The sequence below is a fragment of the Rhineura floridana genome, chromosome 1, assembly GCF_030035675.1.
Source record: "Rhineura floridana isolate rRhiFlo1 chromosome 1, rRhiFlo1.hap2, whole genome shotgun sequence".
Taxonomy (NCBI): Eukaryota; Metazoa; Chordata; class Lepidosauria; order Squamata; family Rhineuridae; genus Rhineura; species Rhineura floridana.
Genome location: NC_084480.1, coordinates 241179944 through 241201987, shown reverse-complemented (window position 1 = coordinate 241201987; position 22044 = coordinate 241179944).

The window sequence follows — 22044 nt, the reverse complement described above, 5'->3', positions numbered from 1 at the left end:
AGACACCAAAACTTGGCTACATTATCATATTCCCACCACAGATGCATAAATGAGCCACGTTCCCCACATTTACACCAGCAGGAGGGGTCCCCAAGTTGGTGATTCGTGCTAAACGTGCAGGAGTCATGTACCATTTCTGGACAATTTTAGAGCCGTTTCCCTGAAAGATGAGGCCACTGATTTAAATGGGAATTTTAACCACATGCCCATCCAGATCTCATTTTCGATTTTACAACTCAATTCAGTTTCCCATATTTCTTTAAGTATTTGGTTACTGCCCATATCCTTTCCCAAAAGAAACTTGTATAAGGAGACTAGACCTTTTTCAATATTGCCTGCATTCAATATTATTTTTTCTCCTTGAGTTAGTTCTTTTGTTCCCTGAGTTATAATGTAATTTTTCCTTATAAAAGTACTGATTTGGTATCATGTCAACCAAGAAATGCCCATATCCCTCAATTTCCTGTGCCAGGTATCTCGAGGTATGGGATTGTTATTCACGTAAAAATCCTTTAATCTAAAAATATCCTTTTTAATTAACTCTTTATCATCTATTAATCTTTCTTTCTTATAGAAATCTGGATAATTACAGAGAGGAACCAAGGGGGAAATACCTGGTAAAAACAGCTCCTTGCTATATTTCCATATCTCCAACATCGGTGTCGTCGTATGTTCTAAATTTATACTTTTTTACTTCTTTTTTAATATATGGTAGCTTCTTAGGGTTATTATGAGGTAATAGATATCTTTCAATTTGGATCCAATGTCTTTCTGTTTTAAGATCTAAAAATGAAATCATATGCCTAATCTGATAGGCCTCATAATATAAAAGTAAATTAGGGATTCCCCATCCTTTCTCTTAGTTCCCTCTGTACCTAAGGTTTTTGGTGGTTTTTGGCTTTTTTGAAGCATATATAAATTGTTCTAATTTCCTTTGCCAAAATATTATCTTACTCTTTCTTATTTGAGTGGGTAAAACATAAAACAAATATGTGAATTTTGGAAGCAACATCATAGTGTTATTCTGCTGGAAAGGGACAACTTCAGTTTACTCCATACTGAAATATCTTTTTGTATATGCTTCCATATCGGAACATAATTTATTACGTATGATTTTTTCAAGTTTTTGGATACCTGTATCCCTAAATATCTAAAGGAGGTTTGTACTAGTGGAACTCCCAGCTTTTGAGAGAAATGTAGCTGGTAGTTTGGTGTTATATTGATACAAAGGAGATCTGATTTTTTAAAATTTATTGTTAATTCTGTTGCCTCCCCAAACATTTGTAATTCTGTTTGAATGTGTGGTAAGGCTGTTACAGGATTTGTTACCATGAGTATGATATCATCCGTGTATAAACTTATTAAGTGCTCTTCCGTCACCTGAACTCCATACATCTCCCTATTAGTTCTGAGTCTGTTGGCTAAAAATTCCGTCATTAAGGTAATTAACAGAGGGGATAACGGGCATCCTTGTTTAGTACCTGCTTTAACCTGTATCTGCCTTGATTTAGTACCATTAAATTTTATTATAGCTGTTGATTGTGTATATATGCTTTCCATAACTTTGGTAAATTTACGGCCAAATTTAAAATTCTCTAATGATTCTAATAAAAAAAATCCATTTTATGCTATCAAAGGCCTTATAAATGTCTAAAGCCAATGGGGAATCATTTATTTTACTCAATTTCATTATACTAAACAATCGTCTCACTGGATCTGCTATGTATCTACCCGGAATAAATCCATATTGGTCTGTATGAACTACTTTGGAGATGACCAGTTTTAAACAACTTGCCATGACAGATGCAAAGATTTTGTAATCCGTATTTAAAAATGGCCTATATGAGTCTGGGAAGTTTGGTGTTTTGTCTGGTTTCAATAACAAGGTTATATGTGAAGTAGTCTACGTGGGGGGCATACGAGCACCTGTCAGAATTGTATTAAATAGCCTTTTAAGATGTGGGATCAATGTATCTTTATATAGTTTACAGAAATTTCCAGTGAACCCATCAGGGCCAGGAGCTTTATTTACTTTGAGCACCTTAATTGTCGCTTTAACTTCTTCTTCTGAAATTGGTGCATCAAGACTTTTTCTCTCTGAAACAGATAGTGTAGACATGAGAGTCCCCAATTGGTATTCCCTTAGGTGTTATAAGTCTAAATCTTTGTTCTTGTACAACTTTTCATAGAACTTAGCTAGTTCCTCTCCAATTAATTTATCATTTGTGATTAGTTGGTCCTGAGCCCTAATCATATTTTCAGTCCTTCTTTGTTTGGCCCTATCTGCTAATAATCTGGATCCTTTTTGATCATATTCGCTTACAGTACAACATATTGACCATTGTATTATCTATGTCTGCCACATTCATCTCTGTCCTTTTGCACTCCATCTGTCATCTTGCTTATTGGGAGTCTTTTTACAGAGTTCAGTTAGAGTTTGTAATTCTTTTTCCAGCTGACCTTTCTGCTGCTTTTTACATTTCTTCAAAGCACTCTACTCTTGTATGCATATCCCCCTTATTACTGCCTTCATAGCCTCCTACCTGCTCTCCTTCCTGATCTTCTGCTGCGTTCTCTTTAAAATAATTGTCCAATCCTTCCTGTATCTTAATTTGGCTTTGACGGGAGGACAGCAGGTTGGGATTTAGTCTCCACTGTGGCATATATGACCTGGGTATAAAACTAGTAAGGTCAATATTTATTGGGACATGGTCTGTTACTTTAATTATACCTACTTCAGGTCTTTTCACTCTTGTTAATAAAGCATCAGAGACAATGATGGAGTTTAATCTGGAGAATGTTCCATGAGGCCTCGAGTAGAAAGAATGACTATGGTTTGAAGGATGAATTGTTGCCCACACTTCACTAAGCCCTTTTCGGTAAAGCTGTGTAAAGAGCTTGTATATCTGTTTTTGTTGTTGTTGTCCACCTACTTCTCCTCTGTCTTCTGTGAAAGACCAACCCAAATTGTGTTTTCATTTTTACAAATTTGTGGGGCAGTACAATATCTCAGAGAGGAGGTTAGGTCTCATGCTGTCCTGGTGCATTCACTATAGCTGCCCAATTTCCCTGCTTTTTAAAGTTTGATAGAAATATCTGTTGGCTATAGGTACATTCTTAAACTGCAAGGTTTTTTGCCTATTAGTGAATTTCTCTGCTTTTTAATCCAGGAGGTAAGAAATGGGATCCTGTGCAAGTTTGCTGAGAATGGATTGATCATTTGCATGCTTACTGAGTTCAGTAGGATTTACTCCCCTGCAATCATGCTTAGGATAGGTGAAAGTGACCACAGGGGATGGGGAGGGGAGGAGGGGGAGGGGAGCAGGCAGGAGAGGGAGGAGGAGGGCAGGTTTGATCATTTGCATGTTTATTGAGTTCAGTGTGATTTACTCCCATGCAATCATGCTTAGGATAGGTAAAACTGACCATGGGGAGGGAAGCCTGGAGTGGGCAGGAGAGGAGGAAGAAGGAAGAGGGGAGGAGGGGAGGAGAGGAGGAAGAGAGAAGAGAGGGGAAGGAGGGGAAAGGCAGGTCTGATCATTTGCATGCTTATGGAGTTCAATGGTATTTACTCATGTGCAATCATGGCTAGGATAGGTACAACTGACCATGGGGGAGGGGACACTAGAGGGAAGGAAGAAGGGGAGAGGGGAGCAGAAGGAGTGGGAGAGGGAATGAGGGGAGTGGTAGGGGAGGGAGGAGGGGTGAAGGAAGTGGCAACGAGGGGCAAAAGGAAGGTGATGGAAGGGAGGAGGAGGGGAGGGCAGGTTTGATCATTTGCATGCTTATTGAATTCAGTGGGATTTACTCTCATGCAATTATGCTTGAAAATGAAATGGACTGTCTTTAAGTCGATTTCGACTTATGGTGAGCCTATGAATAGGGTTTTCATGGTAAGCAGTATTCAGAGGTGGTTTACCATTGTTGTCCTCTGAGGGTGAGAGGCAGTGACTGGCCCACGGTCACCCACTGAGCTTCATGGCTGTGTGGGGATTTGGACCCTGGTCTCCCAGGTCATAGGATCGGTAAAACTGACGATGGGGGAGGATGAGGGGGAAGGAGAGGATTGGAAGGAAGGGGTGAAGGAAGGGGGAGAGAAGGGGCAAGAGGGAGGGCATAGGAGGGAGGAGAGGAGGAGGGGAGGGCAGGTTTGATCATTTGCATGATTTTTGACTTCAGTGGGAGTTATGCCTGTGCAATCATGCTTAGGATAGGTGAAACTGACCTGAGGGAGGGGGAGGGGAGGAGGGCAGGAAGGGGAAGGAGGAAGGGGAAGGGGAAGGGGAAGGGGAAGAGATTGGGTGGGTGGGCACTGAGCAGAGGGGAAGCCCCTTTCCTTTCCAAAAGGAAAACATTGTAAAAGGTATCCTTCTTTTTCAGGAACACATCCACACCAGACCATTATTTCACTTTAGACAGTCATGGCTTCTCCCAAAGAATCCTGGGAAGTGTAGCTAGTGAAGGATGCTGAGAGTTGCTAGGAGATGCCCGATTCCCCTCACAGAGCTTCAATCAGAGCGGCTGACTGTTAAACCCCTCTGGCCACTGGAGCTCTGTCAGGGGATAGGAGTCTTCTCTCAGCACCCTTCACAAACCACACTTCCCAGGATTCTTTGGGGGAAGCCATGACTGTCTAAAATGAAATAAAGGTCTGGTGTGGGTGTGGCCCCCTGATTAGGCAAGCCCAGCAGCTGTGAGTCTGGCTTTTAGAACACTGACAGTTGGTTCTTACTGAGCATGCCCGACATTATCATTGAGTTCAACCCAAAATTTCTTAAATTAATTACAAATCAGCCAGGCAGTTTTTAACTTTTAAACTGCAGAAGATGAAGGTCAGAGTATGGGGCAAGGTCAGTAATAGGATTACAGGTACTCTGTGAACATGGCTGATTTTTAATGAATTTCAACAGATTATGAGAACTCTGAGAAAAAAGTCCAAAAGGGGTCTGGTTTTTCTCTTTCTTTTTACACTTCTAACTCTCGATTCTCTCTGACTGTTTTGTGTATCACCATGAAAATGTAGAGAGTTGTTAAGCAAGCGTTTCTGAGTTCAGGACTATACATTTTGTAAGATTTTGTTTTGAAATGATCTTATGGGAAGTATCAGAATAGCATGGGGGTATTTTCAATGTAACATTGAGGAATGCAAAAAATCCACACTGACTATAGTATACAGCCACTCTTGTGGCTGTATAATACAGACTTTTGGTTGTATGTCCCTTATCATGTTCTGCAAGCTCGTGTGGTTAACCAAGGTCCCCAGTCCTTTTATGTTCAGTGAAGTTATTCTCAAGAGATTATTTGTGTTTGTTCCATTCCTCCTCCTGTTCTATTATTCCTTTCACACTCTATATTCCTTACTGTTCTTCTCCCCCCCCCGGTCTTCCCCTTTTCCTTCCCTGATTTCTTTCCCCAATTCCCCTGATTACAAACCCAACACTAAGTATACCTATTACCTAAAACTTTGCCTTACCCCTTAACCGGAGGTGTGGCTACTCTTGCGGTTATGTAACTGCGTTAACCCTCCTATTTAATTTCTTAAGAAAGAAATGAAATATTATTTAGTCCAGGGCACTACTTATTAACTTACAACTAAAATTTCAAAAACATTGAAGTAAAAAGGAAAGAGTTAAAACTAAAAAAGAGCAATCTGATCTATTAATGCATAGATCAGCCACGCAAAACAGGAGACTCACCCAGCCTCTATCTATAAAGTTATGTATGAAACTCAAGGCCCTTCCTTTCCTCTTTTACTGCCCCCTTTTTTGTGCTTTCCTATTAACACTTGGCATATCATATTTTCACAGTTTACTAATTACATGCTTGACGGATGAACTTCTATATTGTCGGTTTTTCCTTAGCGCTTCCTGTTAGGCAGATCTCTGAGGTTGTGTTGCTGGCTGAAGTTATTGTCGCGAAAAGGAGCTTCTCCCCGTCGTCTGTCCTGCCGTTCTCTATGTGGTTTCTTCCTCCTTACCACTTTCCATTCATCTTCTTTACCAACTGTCTCTACTCCGTCATTAGGTTCTTCTAATTCCCCTGTTCCCAATCCTTCTGGCAGGTCCAGGTGTAGGATTTTTAGAAGTTTGGTGACTTCTGTTGCTGTTGTAGCTGTATGTGTAGTCCCCTTGTACGGGACAATCAACTTAAATGGAAAACCCCAATAGTACTTTAAACCAGCTTTATACGGCACCAATGAATATGGCCTCAATTTCCTCTGTCCCTACAGAGTTTCTGGTGCTAAATCCTGTAGTGCCAATATCACTGTATCTTTAAACTTTAGTTCACCTAGGTCTCTCAGACAACAAAGCAACTCTTTTGTGTGTGTGTGTGTGGAGTATTTAGAAAAACAAACTATTATGTCTCTTGCAGAGCTTGGAAAAGTTACTTTTCCAAGTTCTGGTCTCTTGATCCTTCTTTCCTTTAGGACCCAAAGCTCTATGCGCTCTTTCTAAATATTCTTCCTTCAGTTGGAAGTCTGGGAGCAGAGAAGTCAGCCATTTTACTAAGAACCTCTTTATGTCTCCTTGTTCCACCTCTTCATCCAGATAACGAAAACGCAGGTTGGGGCGTCTATTTCTGTTCTCCAGGTCTTTCAGCTTGAGTCTTGCTTCTAACTGTGCTTTTTAAAGTGTCTCAACTTTGTCCTCCTGCTCTGCCAGTTTTTCTTCAATAGCTGTCGTTTTATTTTCTACAGTATCTAATCTGGTTCGCATCTCTCCCAGCTTGTTTTCTAGTATTTCTGTCCAGCTAGTCATTACTTCCTGTTTAAAGGAGTGGAGCTGAGTAGCCAGTTCTCCTCTATTTCAGCTATTATGTTTGTGGTCTCTGTATCTCCCTCTGTTTGCGCGCTTGCAGAGACCTTTTGTGACGCAAACGCCATAATTGTTTCCTCTGAGGGCATTCTCTCTGCTGTAGGCCTCAAAGCTACTTTCCATCCTGTTGCTTTGAAATAAAGTTTAAGACCCAGCTCTTCATTTTTTTTGAGTTCCAGCTATCATTCTCTCCTTAGGCTTAGCACAGGAAAGGTTGAGTCGTTCCCTTTTCTCTCTTTCTTGGGCATAAATTTTAAAAGAAGCCAAGGAGCTTCCACTCTATGTTGCCATTTTTCAGGTGTCCAAGCCCTGCCCCCCTGTCTTATCCCTTATATACCCAGTCAATCACTGCACTCTGCAGGTGAGGGCCTCCTGCAGATACCATCTTATCAAGAGGTCCATTCTGCACAACATAGGAAGCGGAGCTTTAGTATAGTGGCACCAACCCTTTGGAATTCCCTCCCCTTAAATATTAGACAGGCGCCATCTCTGTTATCTTTTCAGCATCTACTGAAGACCTTCCTCTTTCAACAAGCCTTTTAAGAAGAGACCTTATCCCAGTCTGTGTCCGTGTTGGAACTGCTTTTTAATGTTTTTAAACCTTTTCTTCTTTTTTTAAAAAAAGATGTTTTTAAAGCTTTAAAAAAAAGTTTTGAAAGATGTTTTGTTTTAATATATATTAAAGTCTGTTTTTGTGATGTTTTAAAGTGTTTTTAGTGCTTTTGTTTGCTGCCCTGGACTCCTAGTGGGAGGAAGGGCAGTATATATATATATGTAAGACAGTTTTGAAAGCAACAAACAGAACTTCACTCAAGCTTGCTCTGGATCCCTAGAAGGATTCCGTTAATCACCTAATTTATATATATGAACATAATTGTGATTAACCAAACAGAGGTTTTTATTATATTAACAAAACGTTTCAGCTTCCACCTTCATCAGCTGCCAACATACAAATGCTGTTACCAAAGTGGCAGTTATAGAGCTTTCAGGATGGAATGCTCAGAGGGGTTTCATTTGCAGAAGCTAAGTAGTGGTGGTACTGTCCTCCAGGTTCAGGCCATGTGGTGCCAATGTGTCCAGAGAGCAAATCCAAAAGTTCTCCCTTTTGGTCAATGCTGCTGGATCTGCTGGCATCTCTATCGCTGTAATGGAAAAGTTCAGCAGGCTGTGACCCTCAATGTTAAAATGCTTTGCAACTGGTTGCTCCACTTTTTTTGTCAAGATTGCCGACTTGTGGTTCCTGAAGCACGTGCGTAGGTCATTTGTGGTCTTTCCTACGTATTGGATATGACATCCTGGTCTTTTGCACTCGATGATGTAAACTATATTGCAGGACCTGCAGGTGATGTTCTGTTTGATGTAATATGTCCTGCCTGTCCTAGTGCTTGTAAAAGTGGCTGTCTCCCTGAGGTACACACACGTGATACAGCATTTGGAGTGACAAGGATGAGACCCTGGATTGGTGATAGGTGGCTTAAGCACAGCTCTCACCAACAGTCTGCGCAAATTAGGAGGTTGGCAAAATGCTATAACAGGAGGCCTGCTGATGGCTCTGGTAAGATGTTCAGAGTTTACCAGCAATGGGTAGCTCTCCTTGATTGCTCGGTGATAGTTAGGAGATGCTGGATGGAAATCTATCACAAATGGAATCCGTTGCTCTCTGCTCTTTGACACCTCAGTATGATGGAGGAGGTTTTCTCTGGACAGAATGGAGGCTCGGTGGATGTTGCAATTCATAATATGTGGAGAATATCCTCTTCGAAGAAGGTGTTCTTTAAGTTCACTGATCCTTCTCTGGTATTTATCTTCAGTGTTGCAAATAAGTTTGATTCTCAGAGCTAAGCTATACACAATGTTCTTATTTATATGCCTAGGATGGCAGGATTTCCAGTTTAAATAGGTGTGGGCATCAGTGGGTTTGCTGTAGAGATCAGTGGCTATTTTGTTGTTTTCAATGGTAAGAAGGACATCCAGAAAAGGGATGTGCGGATTGTCATTTGTACTATTAAATGTAAACTTAATAGAGGGATGGATAGAGTTGATGTAATTTTTAAATTGTTCCAAACTCTCTTTACCATTCATCCAGACCATAAAGATGTCGTCAATGTATCGCCACCATATAAGTGGTTTGTTGATGGCCTTTTTGAGGATCTCCTGTTCCAGTTTACCCATGAAGAGATTTGCATATGGAGCCATGCGAGTCCCCATAGCTGTGCCTTGTAGTTGCAGGTAGTGTTCTTCATTGAATGTAAAGTTGTTACAAGTCAGGACTAGCGTAGCTAAAGTTGTGAGAACCTTTGTTGGAGGATTATTCATATCTCTGGTGTTAAGGAACTCATTTCAAGCCTGAATCCCATCATTATGTGGTATATTGGTGTAAAGAGATGCGACATCTAAAGTAGCTAGTATAGTATTGTTGTGGAATTGATACTGCTTGTTTAAAGACTCAATTTTAAGCAAGAAGTCCTTGGTGTCTTTGATATACGATGGGAGGTTCTGCACCAAGTTTTGTAAATTTAAGTCAATGTACAGAGAAATCCTTTCAGTAGCTTTGTTGTTACCTGAGACAATTGGGCAACCAGGATTGTTGGCTCTGTGGATTTTAGGCAGCATGTAAAACCTTCCAGGGGTGGGATTTGGATTAACAAGGAGATCAGCAGTTTCCTCTTTAAAGTTTCCTACTTGTAAGGTTTTGTATAGATGTAATGATACAAGTATTGAGATCTGTGGCGATGTCTTTGTCAAGAAATCTATATGTTGTTTCATCCTTCAGCTGTCTTTGACCTTCTGCTATATAGTCTGTAGTGTTAAGTACCACAACAGCACCACCCTTATCTGCAGGCTTGATGACAATATCCCTTCTCATCTGAAGGTTCCTTAGGGCTATTCATTCTTCTTTTGAAAGGTTGTCGTGAGTAGGAGTTGGTGTGTGGTTGTTGATGACTCTGTTTATTGATAAGAGAAAGGTTTCTAGGACTGGATTCCAGTTAATGTTCGGTGTCCAAGTTTTAGGTGGCAGAAACTGTAGCAGAGGATCTCTATTGTAGAGGTCTATGTTGTTCTTAGAGTCATCATAAAAAAATTCAGCCAATCTACATCTCCTTTCAAATGCTTTGATGTCACATTTCATCTGTGCTATATTGTGCTCTCAATATCAATATAAAGGAGTAGGGGTGAAATGACATCATGGACAGTAATTGGTTGCCTAACACATGACCATTGCTCCTTGCTGCTGACTAAATTTGTTGCAGCCTGGTCAAATGCTCAGATTACTGAACACACCTAGTGATCAATCAGAGGATACAAATGGGGTCCCAACTGGCCCATGAATTGAGACTTACCACCTATTTGAAGGTGTGGAATATTGTCGGATGCACAGATCTTCCAGGGAGAGGCCCCCACCTTGGCTGCTAAGGTAGGAAAACCCAAGGAAGACTTAGTGATTCTTATCCACAAGGTGTTAGTGACACAATTTCTACAACTGAAAAAAGACCTAATAGAAGAATGGGTCCAGATGCTGAAGCCTCTGAAATACAGGCTAGCCTCTTTAGTCACAAAGCTCAAAGAGGGAGAAACCATGGCTTCTGATGCCCTTGATTTGGGGATCCAACGTAATGAGCAGCTCTGAAAGATAAAGACTGCAACTTTCAGTGAAAGATGATGGACCTCAAGGGTAAAGAGCATCAGAGAACCCTCCATGGGGTTTCTGAAAATGTGCAAGGAGGAGATATGCACAGTTCTCTGATTTCATAGTGGAATGATTTATTCCCCAACTGGTCCATCTCTCTCCGTGACATCAAACATGCCCACCGATCCCTCCACTGAAGCATACTAACATGGAAAAACCTCAAGACACCTTAGGTTAGTTTTACATACCATATTACTAAAGAGGGGTTTGTGAAGAAAGTATGTGACTTAAAAGATCTGAAATTTTTAGATGTCCCCTGTTCTATTTTTACATGATCTGAGCAGAGGAGCTCTGTGATGCTGTTGCAAATACTGAAGACTCAGTAGATGAGACAATCCAAGAGGTCTAAGGAAGCCCCCTTCTAACTTATGCCAAAGTATCCCTACTTCTTCATATCTCTTACCCATTGTGACCTAGTTATAATACCTATTTAGGTACGTCAACCTTGCCGGGAACCAGTTCTAAAGTCCAATGCCAAACTAAGACAGGAGGTGAGCTCTCAGCCTTTTAGTTCCTGCCAAGCTCACTTCCTGACTAGACAGGTCACATGAGGCTTGGGCGACTAGTCATTGTGTTCCCTCCACCTGTGGCAATATGTCATTGCATTGCAATTTGAATTCTATGGAATTCAAATTGTAATACAATAAAATACAATATATAAGAAATACAAGAAGCAATAAAAAATACCATGAAAAATCATGCAGCATCTAGCGCAGTGCATTACACTTGCTACAACAGGGGGTAAAATCAGTAAGTGGTCCATTGAGACCCTCAGCAATTTTCAAGTGGTCTGTGGATAAAAAAGTTTAGGAACCACTGGTTTAAAACAAATTACAGCCACAAGAAAAGGGTGGGTCCTCAAAATATATCTCGCAGATGTCAAAGGCCAGGGTGAAGAGGTATTTATTCCATGATGGCAGAAGCAAGTAACATCCCCAAGTCCAATAACTGTATTTTAGTTGACAGCCTATTTTATCTGACCTCCAGCATTCAGTTAAGTAGCATTTAAGTGCAGAAGATGAACTGATATCTGAAAGCCTTTCCAATAGCCTCCTACAAGATGGAGCCTGTATCATGAGAAAATAGTAATCCAGAAAGATCAAGCAAGCAGAGTTCTATATAAAAAAACCTTAAGAATGGTTCTTATATTAGAATGTGTAACTTAGGTGGTGTCACGTAGTCAATTTTGAAGTATTAGCCTTGAATGTGTGTTTTTAAGAGATTGCAGCAATTTTGCCATTGCTTTTTTAAATATAATTCACCCTTGTTCTGAAAGTAACTGTGTGGCCCCAGTTAGCTTTCTACTAATCTTCAGATAAATTTAGGGTTATATAGCATATATCCGAACATCCCATTACATATGCCTTCTACAAAGTTTTTATGCTTGGCTGCATTCCTAATGTTGACATCATGCTTCTTCCTGCCCCTTTCTTTTTTAAATTAAACCTCTTGGATGCTCTGTAAATGTTATTCGATTGCTTGTATTGAATAAATTTGGTCTCAGACATTATGCTTGAGTGCAAGTGAATAGTTAAATCAGGCAGACCATTTGTTACAAACTACACAAAAGGAACAAAACTCTTGCTTTTACATGCTACTCAGAAATTCAGTAGAGCCCAATGACTTGACCTATTTCTTTTAAGCATATGTATCCCCGTATTAAACTTCCTTTCACTGGTTCTCTCTGATACAGATGTTTTAGCATCAAGGACTAAAATGGTGTGATTACGAAAGAGCTATTAATATTTTGAAAAATGTTGTGCTTTGTTGTTTTCCAGATGTAGAGTGAAGAGCGATGAAGGACGTAACAAAATCTCCAGAGGAGTTTTATTTTGTCACTTTGGGTTGTATCCAACAAATTAATTGCACAAGCAGAATGATTTCTGCTCATGTAATGGAACTTCCCCTTCCTCTCCTCCCTCCAGTCCCCCCAATCTGCTATGGGATTCCCCCCAACCCTCAAAGAAGGTTTGGATGTGTGTGTGCAGGGGGCACCAGGGGGAGAGGGAGGAGAAAGGGGGGACATTCCATTGTGCAAGCAGAAATCATTCTGCAGTGATTGATTAGGCTGTAAACACACTAGTCGACAGATCAAAGCGGTTCCATTAGCCACACCTGGAGAGGGAATGGGTTGATCAGCTGCAAAATCTCTTGGAAGCTGAATTGTTTCAAAAATGCACTCAAGCTGCTCTCTCCATGTTTTACAGTAAAATGGGGCAGGGTTTGACTAGCATTGTGTGCCACTGTTTTCAATAGAGAGAGGTGGAGACACATTGAAACTGGCAGAACAGTGAGTGCGTTTCTACACTTAGATTCAAGCCTTTGTGTTAACATTTTAAAGTTAGTCTGAGGGAAAGTATGGTTTACATAAACTGTGGTCCCATCTGCACTACACATTTAAAGAAGTATCTTACCACTTTAAACAGTCATGACTTTTCCTAAAGAATCCTGGGAACTGTAGTTTGTTAAGGGTGCTTAGAGTTAATATGAGACCGTTATTCATCTCATAGAGCTACAATTCTCAATTCTTCCTCCCAGGGAGCTCTGAAAATTGTAGCTCTGTGAGAAGAATAGAGGTCTCCTAAGAGCTTTCAGCACACTTTAAAAACTACAGTTCCCAAGATTCCTTGGGGGAAGCCATGACTGTTCAAAGTGGTATGATAGTGCTGTAAATAGGGTTATTAGATCTCCGTTTTTCAGCCGGAGACTCAGTTTTTATGGGTCGCCTCCAGGTCTCCAAGTGATTCACCTTAATTTCCAGACTTTCAGCTTTCATTTTTAAAAAATTGTTTCTAGGTGGTCTGGTTCCAGAGATATACACCAAAACATCAGCCGCCACCCCCAAAACTTCCTAGTTGCTCTAAGTTCTGTTCTAATCCCTGCCCTTTCAGGTTTTTAGCCAATAAGGGTTGTGATTGACATGGAATTATAGAGCCAAAAACAATAGAGTCAAATTGAATTGTCTGCCTTCAAGTCGATTCCGACTTATGGTGACCCCATGAACAGGGTTTTCATGGTAAGCAGTATTCAGAGGGGGTTTACCATTGCCTCCCTCTGTGGGTGAGAGGCAATGACTGGCCCAATGCTCAGAAAACATGCTTTTTCTTGCTTTTCTGAACATCTCACAGATTGAATAAGTAAGCGTTCAGTCTCTTTCTCTCTTGTGTGTAGGAGTCAAACAGGTTTAAATTTTGAAGAGGGCAGTGGTTTGCAAACTTCCTAATATGAAGCTTTAATCTAGTACTTGCTTTTCCAGAGTAAACATACCCAGAGTAAACCCCATTGAATTCAACAGGACTTCCTTTAGAGTAGACATGGTTAGGTTTATAATGTAAATTGATGGGACTTTTGAGTGAACATAGGAAAGAATTGTTTGTGTTGTATATCTTTCTCTCCCCCTCCAATCCTAGTTTTAAAGCAATTAGGCTGGGGCTTACATAGGTATCACTGTTTTTATTATGTAGGAAACTAATACAGATTTTATTTTTTTAATGTTCTGCAATAACAATAAACTATTATATGGGGTGTATGTATTTTTACATCTCCAGTGTGTGTGTGTGCATGGGAATCTTTCCAACAACCCTGTGAGGTAGGGTTCCAGTCTGGAAACCAAGGCAGCTCACAATAAGAAATAAATCCCTTTAAAATCCAATAACCATAAAAGCAAGTATAAATGGTTGCAAAACAGGTTAAAGTGGCACGATTCTGCATTTTGGGTTGTGTGAATGAAGTTGCTTATCACTTGAGGTTGCAGTTCTGTCTCTGTTTGAGTAAGTCCCACTGAATACATTGGGACTTGCTTCTGAATAAATAAACCTAGGATTGCACTATAAATATCTTTACAGGTTGTGTAAATAATAAACATATTTGATAGTCATGCTTATACAAATATTTCTTCATTTTTCATATTTTTGGTTTTTGGTTAGGAATCCTGACTGGTTGTGGGATGCTTAGTTTTCTGCCTTACTCGTAGGAATCTTGTTGTGGTTGGTATGTTATTATATTTAAAAAATCATCACTGTCATTTGTTTTTGTTTTTCTATTTGCATTTCATTTACCTTTATCCTCACTCCCTTTCATCCACAGAAGCAACAACAGTGGTTCAATGCTCTCTGCTCAACCTTCTTAAACCCACTGATGATGCATCTTGTTGTTTGTTTTTTGTCCAATAATGGTAAAAGAGAATTCACATACTGGGCAGCATGGCTGCAATCGTTGTTGTTCCCAAGCTGCTGCCTATGAAGGTAGACCAAATCATGTGTGCTTTCCCTCTGTCAATTATATTCACTAGAATTGGTTGGCTGATGAAGTGAGTTTATGGCAGCCCACAGGGGAGACAGAAAGGGGTAGAGAATCTTCTTATTAATTACTCAGACCTCTTTTTGAAGCTAAGGGTCAAATCTGTAAAGAAATTTGGATGTTAAAAGGTAGGGGCAGGGTGTTCCAGGTAGAGAGTTGCCAACCCTACTTGGATATGGATACCTTTGCAGAGGATCCCTAGTCAAGCTTTACCAACAACACAATCCAAACCATATTTACTGAGAAGTAAGTCCTGTTGAGTTCTATGGGGCTTAGTCCCTTAGTGTGTTTAGAATTGCAGCCTTCAGGGGCATCCATCTTTACTCTTGAGTGCTCCCATCTAACATCTCCACAACACTAGGTTCCTTTCTTCCTACAATGGCCTTCTGGTGACTGGCCTGGCCTGGCCTGAGGGCACTTGAACCCTTTTTGCCAGGTGCGAATTGGCTAGATTAAGTGTTTCCTACCCAGGCTCCATCCTTTAGCTAAGATTTCTATCTTAATTTCCAATCAGATATGTTTTTGTATGAATTGTATGCGCCAAGCAACTGTGGTTCATGCTTAATGTATCATTCTTAATGACATCACTTGGACCTGCCCCATGACATCACTTGGACCCACCTTGTGACATCACTGGGACCCGCCTCCAAAATCTCAGGGTTTGGGATGCTTCTGACCTGGCAACCCTAGCTGTAAGTATGGTGCAGGTGGAAGAACTAAACTATAGAATTGTCCATGAAAAAAACTGCTATCCAGTTTGCTTTCCCTTGTACCAGATGGAGAACATGATTTCATGCAATGATTTACACAAATCCGTAAGTTATTGGACTTCCGGGAAGGGTGACTTAGCCTGTGCCTGCTTTTGAGACGGGCTCCTGCCTCAAAAGAAGCTTATTCAGATATATCAGTCAGTTTTTTCTTTTTTTTTGACTGATTAAACTTCTCCCGGGTAGGGAGAAACGAAGAGATTAACCTCAAAGCCTATTTTTGTTGGGACGACCAGATCTCATTAATTTATGGGACGAGGTCCAGCCGACGAAGGTGGGACGGATTTTCAACAGCAAGCTCTATCTGATAAAGCGAACGTTAATCTTATCTTCTAAGAGAGAACGCACTAACAGGCAAGCACCCTTCTTTCTATATTTTTCTTTTACTTGACTTAAATTGTTGCTGTTTAAAAGAGATTTGCCAGATTGATCGGTTTTTGACATCTCACTGGGGAGCCATAACTTCTCTCTGCTACGCACTAATTAATAGCTTATCTCTGTTTTTGTTGCAAAAAGCTGTCCTGGATTTGCATTCTAAAGATATACACAGAAGAGGGATTTCTATTCCAGATTTTTATTTTGAAGAATATTATATTGTCTGAGACTACTCTCTTTTTGGTCTATTTTATTTTGACGAATCTGTTTCTTGACGACTGCCATTAATTGTTTCGATCCTGGGAACTGCATTTTGTTTACTTAACTATGGAGAGATAAGGCTGTCTGCTCTGTTTATACTGTGATGTCACCAAGTTTGGAGTATTAACCCAATTGTTGCTGAAATAAGAAGTGGTTTTCCTATATTTTTCTTTTAAAATGGCAATTAAGAAAGTGGCTGAGAATCTGGAAATAACTATGTTTCAGAAAATAATGGATGAGATTGAGATAACGAAACAAAACCTGCGACAGGGTTGTAAGGAGCTGAAAATTGAATTGAGTAAAATGACGCAGGAGATTAAAGATATAGGGGTCCCTGTGAGAGAGGTGACCCTGGAAGGGGTCCCTGTGAGAGAGGAGACCCCGGAGATTGGAACAAACGTGGAACAGGAAAAAGATTTGGAGTCTATGGACTTTAGAAATAAAATCTATTGTTTGGAGACACAGGAGATTAAAGACATAGGGGTCCTTGTGAGAGAGGAGACCCTGGAGACTGGAACAGGGGTCCCTGTGAGAGAGGAGACCCTGGAGACTGGAACAGGGGTCCCTGTGAGAGAGGAGACCCCGGAGATTGGAACAAACGTGGAATAGGAAAAAGATTTGGAGTCTATGGACTTTAGAAATAAAATCTATTGTTTGGAACTCAATGTTATCTCTGAAGAAATTAATGAAGATTCTAGAGATAAAGTTATCAATGGCATGGATAATCTTCTGGACTGGAATGATGTGATGGAACCCAATATAGAGAAAATTTATGGAATTAACTGCAGCCATGTAACAATGGAAAAACTTTCAAGAGATGACCCAGTGTATTTTGAAAAAAAGAACAGAGATATGATTTTACAGCAGTATTTCAGCAACCTATTCAGAATGGATGGCAAGAAAATATTTGGGATAGAGGTAATTCCCATCAGACTCTTACTATATGACTATGGCTTTGACAGCAAGATTATTATGGAATACTGATAATGGAAGATTGGATACTGAAATTACTGGACTTAACAAGACTACTGAAGATGGAAGATGGAAAATGGAACTAATAGGGATAATAGAACAATGGCTACTGAAATTACTGAACCTAACAGATTCTGATGTGATGGATTAATTGAAATGTTTATTTTGACTATGGTTATGACAATAAGATTATCATAATTAGTAATGAGATGGATTAATCGATATGCTTATCTGGAAAAAAAAAATTGATAGATATATTTCTTAAAGAATTGAAACCTCTCTTTGACTTTTTGTGGAAAGAATAAAGTAATGTTTATGAGATTTGATGATTAAGTAAGATAACTATTGGAGGAAAGTGATTTTATAATATGACTTAAGAGACAGGATTGTTATATATTATAGACTTATAACTGATCTGATCTTTGACAAATGGGAAGTCAATATTTTACTCTTTATTTTTTATTTTTATTTTTATTTTTTTTTTTGTTTAACTATTTTTGATTTTGTTTTTTGTCTTTGAATGTTTTATGATTTCGTCTTGTATGTTTTATGAAAATTTGAATAAAAATTATTGAGAAAAAAAAAAAAAAAAAACACAAATCCGTAAGTTATTGGTGTGGCAGGCCCACTGTGCCTGTCATATTCTATGTGAGCTGTAAAATAAAATACAGCTGGATACAGGCTGGACCTCTCTCTTATTAATTGGGACCAAAGGAAAAGTCAAAGCTTTCAAAGGCTATTAGTTAATTGTTTTCCTCTCTTACAATCCAACCCTATCCCATTAAGTAGTGCTTCACCTTCAGAAATAGTCTCATTTATTTCACTGGAGTGGATAGAAAAGCAATGAACTTCTCAATTTAGGTTAAATTACAGTATCTGCCTTGGGAAACTTATTTTCTGCTGAGTGAACTCACCTATGACAGTGCCTCCCCCAGCTGCTGCACACATTATGGTTACATTAAATAACTCATGGTAGCTGTTTTATTGCATTGAACTGCTCATCCTTAGTGGCACTCCATGCAGAATGGTTGGCGTGTTTTTCCCCAATGCCATTTTGAATACCAGTTCCTGGAAACCGCAGGGGTGGAGAATGCTGTTGTGCTCAGGTCCTACTTGCGGGCTTCCCATTGGGGCATTTGGTTGGCCACTGTGAGAACAGGATGCTGGAGTAAATGGGCTCTTCTTGTGTTCTTAAATCCCCCCTCCCAAGTTTGTGGGAGGAAAGGGCTATATGGTGAGCTGCTATCCAAACAGAGTGGAGGTGGTGGTGATGGAAAGAGTTGGTATTAATTTGAAGTGGAGCCTATCAGGATCCCTCCTGCTGCCACCACCTGTCAGGTCCCTCCAGTCAGGATCCTGGGTTTTATTTGTTCTCTCACCGGCTCTAGCACAGACCTCGCAAGATCACACTGCTAGGCAGCACCATCAGCCTCTCCCTATTTCACAATATTGCCTTGAGATTTTGCCTTAGTCTCCTTCTGGCTTATTGTTACTTTGTGTCTGGGTGCACTTGCAGGCCGCAACCCCCCTGTATCTTTGTGACTATAAAGCATACAGCCCTGGGTTGCTCTGGATACTTGATGATGTTACACTATCTCTTCACCGCTGCCACCATTTGATACTGTTTCTCCACCTTGGTAAATACCCTGCCCACCCTTCTGGTCTGTGAAAGCCCCAGCCAAGGATCAGGCTTTTGGTAAACCAAGAAAATATTTATTTATAAACACCAGGAAATAACAAGATTACTTAAGGTATATTTAACAAGTGTATGGTTTCATATATTGCGTTACTCTTTATGTTTCTAGTCATATATAATCTGCCTCAATAGCAGCCTAATACAATCCAACCCACACCCAACTCCAACACACAACAACCAATCCCCCTCTCAGCTGTCATCCTCTCATTTATACCTTCAGCCACTCAAGCGCTCAGCCAATCATCATACAGCATTATCCAGCATTCTAGCCCATGTACTCCCCCCTCTCACTCAGTCCACTTACCATATATATTTTAATAAAACTGCATTTACAATATTTACAGTAATATTTATATACAGGGACATCACAGAGCCCACAGGGCAAACAATCTTATTTGTGCATTGGCTCTTCAGGTGTATGGCAGGGCCCCTCTGTCCCTTTGATTTGCACAGCAACAACCTGAAAAACAGGCCATAAACTACATATTTAAACCATAGGTCAGAGATGGAGAACCTCAAACCCTTGGGCCAAATGCAGCCCTCAGGGTCTCTCTGTTTGGCTCTTGGGACTTTCCCCTGGCCACACCCATTCCCAGGCCTTGCACCCCCTTGAGTGTTTTTGCCTGGCTGTGATGTGTTCTTGAGCTCTGATAATGCTGCTTGCTTGCTTGCTTGGACGGGGGATAGAGAGGGCTGTACAAGGGCAAAATTCGCATGTATTGCTCTGTCCACTTTTGCCTCTGGCCCTGTGCAGGTTGCCCAGATAGGAAGGTGGGCCTTGGGCTAAAAAAGAATCCCCACCAGTGCCATAAGCCATCATCCATGCAGAAATTATGAAATACATCAATAATCTGTGGGTGAAAATCAAACAGAGAGAGAAGAGAAGACATTACACTTAAACCACAAATCTACCCAAGTATCCTTGAGCAAGGTGCCACGGGTGACTATGGAAGAAAGAGCCTCCAATGGTAACACTTTCGCTGAGGAAGGCTCTTCCCAGCATGAACTGCCTGTCATCTACTTTTTATTTTCCCAGGCATTTTCATCTGTCTTGTGTTTCCATTGCTTTTATTCCCAACAACTTGTATCTTTATGCTGTATCAATACAGTTTTATAAGTGTCACTGAATCTTAAATTGCTTTATTTCTTGTCGTGAGCTACCTTGACAACTTTAGGAATGTACAGGTGAACCCAGGAAGCTGCCTTCTACTGAGTCAGACCGTTGGTCTATGTAGCTCAGTAGTGTCCACGCTGACTGGCAGTGGCACTGACTGGCAGGGGTTTTAGACAGGGTGTCTCTCCCAGCCCTGGAGATGCAGGAGACTGAACCTGGGATCTTTTGCATGCAAAGGATGTGCTCTACCCCTGAGCTACAGGCCTTCGCCTATCACTTTGTCATAGGTCAGTCTATAAATGTTGTAAATTAAATAAACAATAAAAACCTTGACTTGTCCACGATAGCATATGCTCATATTATAGATCTGGACATATCACATGCATTCTGGCCTGAGCCACTGTAGCCCTACAGCATATGCCTAAATTTAATAGGAATAACACTAGCTGGACTCCTATAGGGTAGCATAAAACTATACCAAAATGATTTTTATTTCCTATATTCAGTAACAAACCTGGCCCAGCCCACAAAAATACATTTTTAAAAACAAAAGATTTTCTCCAGGGCTGTTGGTTTTAATGCCATGCAAGCCTTGGGCTAAAATAAGTACCAACAGCTGAGCAGTAAAATTGCAAACTACGCTGGTTACAACAAAAATGGCTCTTGGCCCTTAATTAGAACATTCTGTAAAATTACTGGTAGGGCAGTCATCTGAAAATGTTTTATTCTTACAATAATTGCTCTACCAAAATCCAGGGTTGCCTCCTTTCAGTGATTTCAGAGTTTTCCTCAAGACTTCCATTGCTTCAGTGATTAATATGACCCTCTTAGGACTTCTACAAAACTGGTAATTATATCCAGAGGGAATAATAGCATCTTTAACACAAACTTCAAAGAGCACTGCAAATACAGTACACTGTAGTCTATCATCTACTGGAGATGGTTTTTTGTGTGTGTCAGAACTTGCCTGTTTAGGTGGCACAAAGCCAGGGCTAGTTCCAGATCCGAGGGGGCCCTACTTTGAGAGCCTGCTGCTGCCCTTCTGACATCCAGACTTACCAGGAGAAGGTGGGCAACAGCCATGACAGGGGCGGCAGAAACCCTCCAACGTGAGGCATGCCCAGCTGGGCGCAATACAGCATCTCCAAAATTAAAATTGTGGCTCTCCCAGACCCAGTGAGGAACTCATCACACAATACCTACAGAAACATGTTATTTAAAAAGAATCCCAGAGATGGGTCCTGCAAAAGTACCAGGTCTCGGGCAACTGCCTCAGAACGCTGCATTCTGACACCAGGCTTACATTCAACTATTTTGATTAGGGCATTCATCACAACCTCATAATTGGACTAGTAGCATAAAACAATCTTTTAAAGCCAGCCTTAGATTCTTGCTCTTTTGTAATTGCATGCTGAATAGTGTGGCGGTACCTACACTGTGGAATTCCCTCCCCTTAAATTTTAGGCAGGCGCCATCTCTGCCATCTTTTCGGCGCCTTTTGAAGACTTTCCTCTTTCAACAAGCCTTTTAAGTTGAGACCTATCCCAGTCTGCATCTGTGTCAGAATTGTTTAATATGTTTTTTTAATATGTTTTTAACCCTTTTTTAAAGTTGTTTTTTTAAAAAAATGTTTTTAATGCTGTTTTGTTTTAATGTGTTTTAGAATCTGTTTTTATGATGTTTTAAAGTGTTTTAGTGCTTTGTTTGCCGCCATGGGCTCCTGCTGGGAGGAAGGGCGGGATACAAATTAATTAATTAAATAATTAAATAATGGGGTCCCACAATCCAATTGCTAGAATCAGTTCATAAGAAATTCAGTTTTTCCTTAGCAGAGGGTGTGGGTCTGAATAGCCTCCATTCCCATCTTATACCAAAATGGACAATCAGGAACAACAACCTCTTGCACCAGAAACTCTTTTGCTATAATACCAGTACTGACATTTGGCTGTACTCCCGGATAGTGGACAAGAAAATCAAAGAAATGAAAAAGAATTTTGCTAAAGCATTGGTTCAGTCCATTTTCTTTCATTTATGACTATATACATTTTCTTTTTATT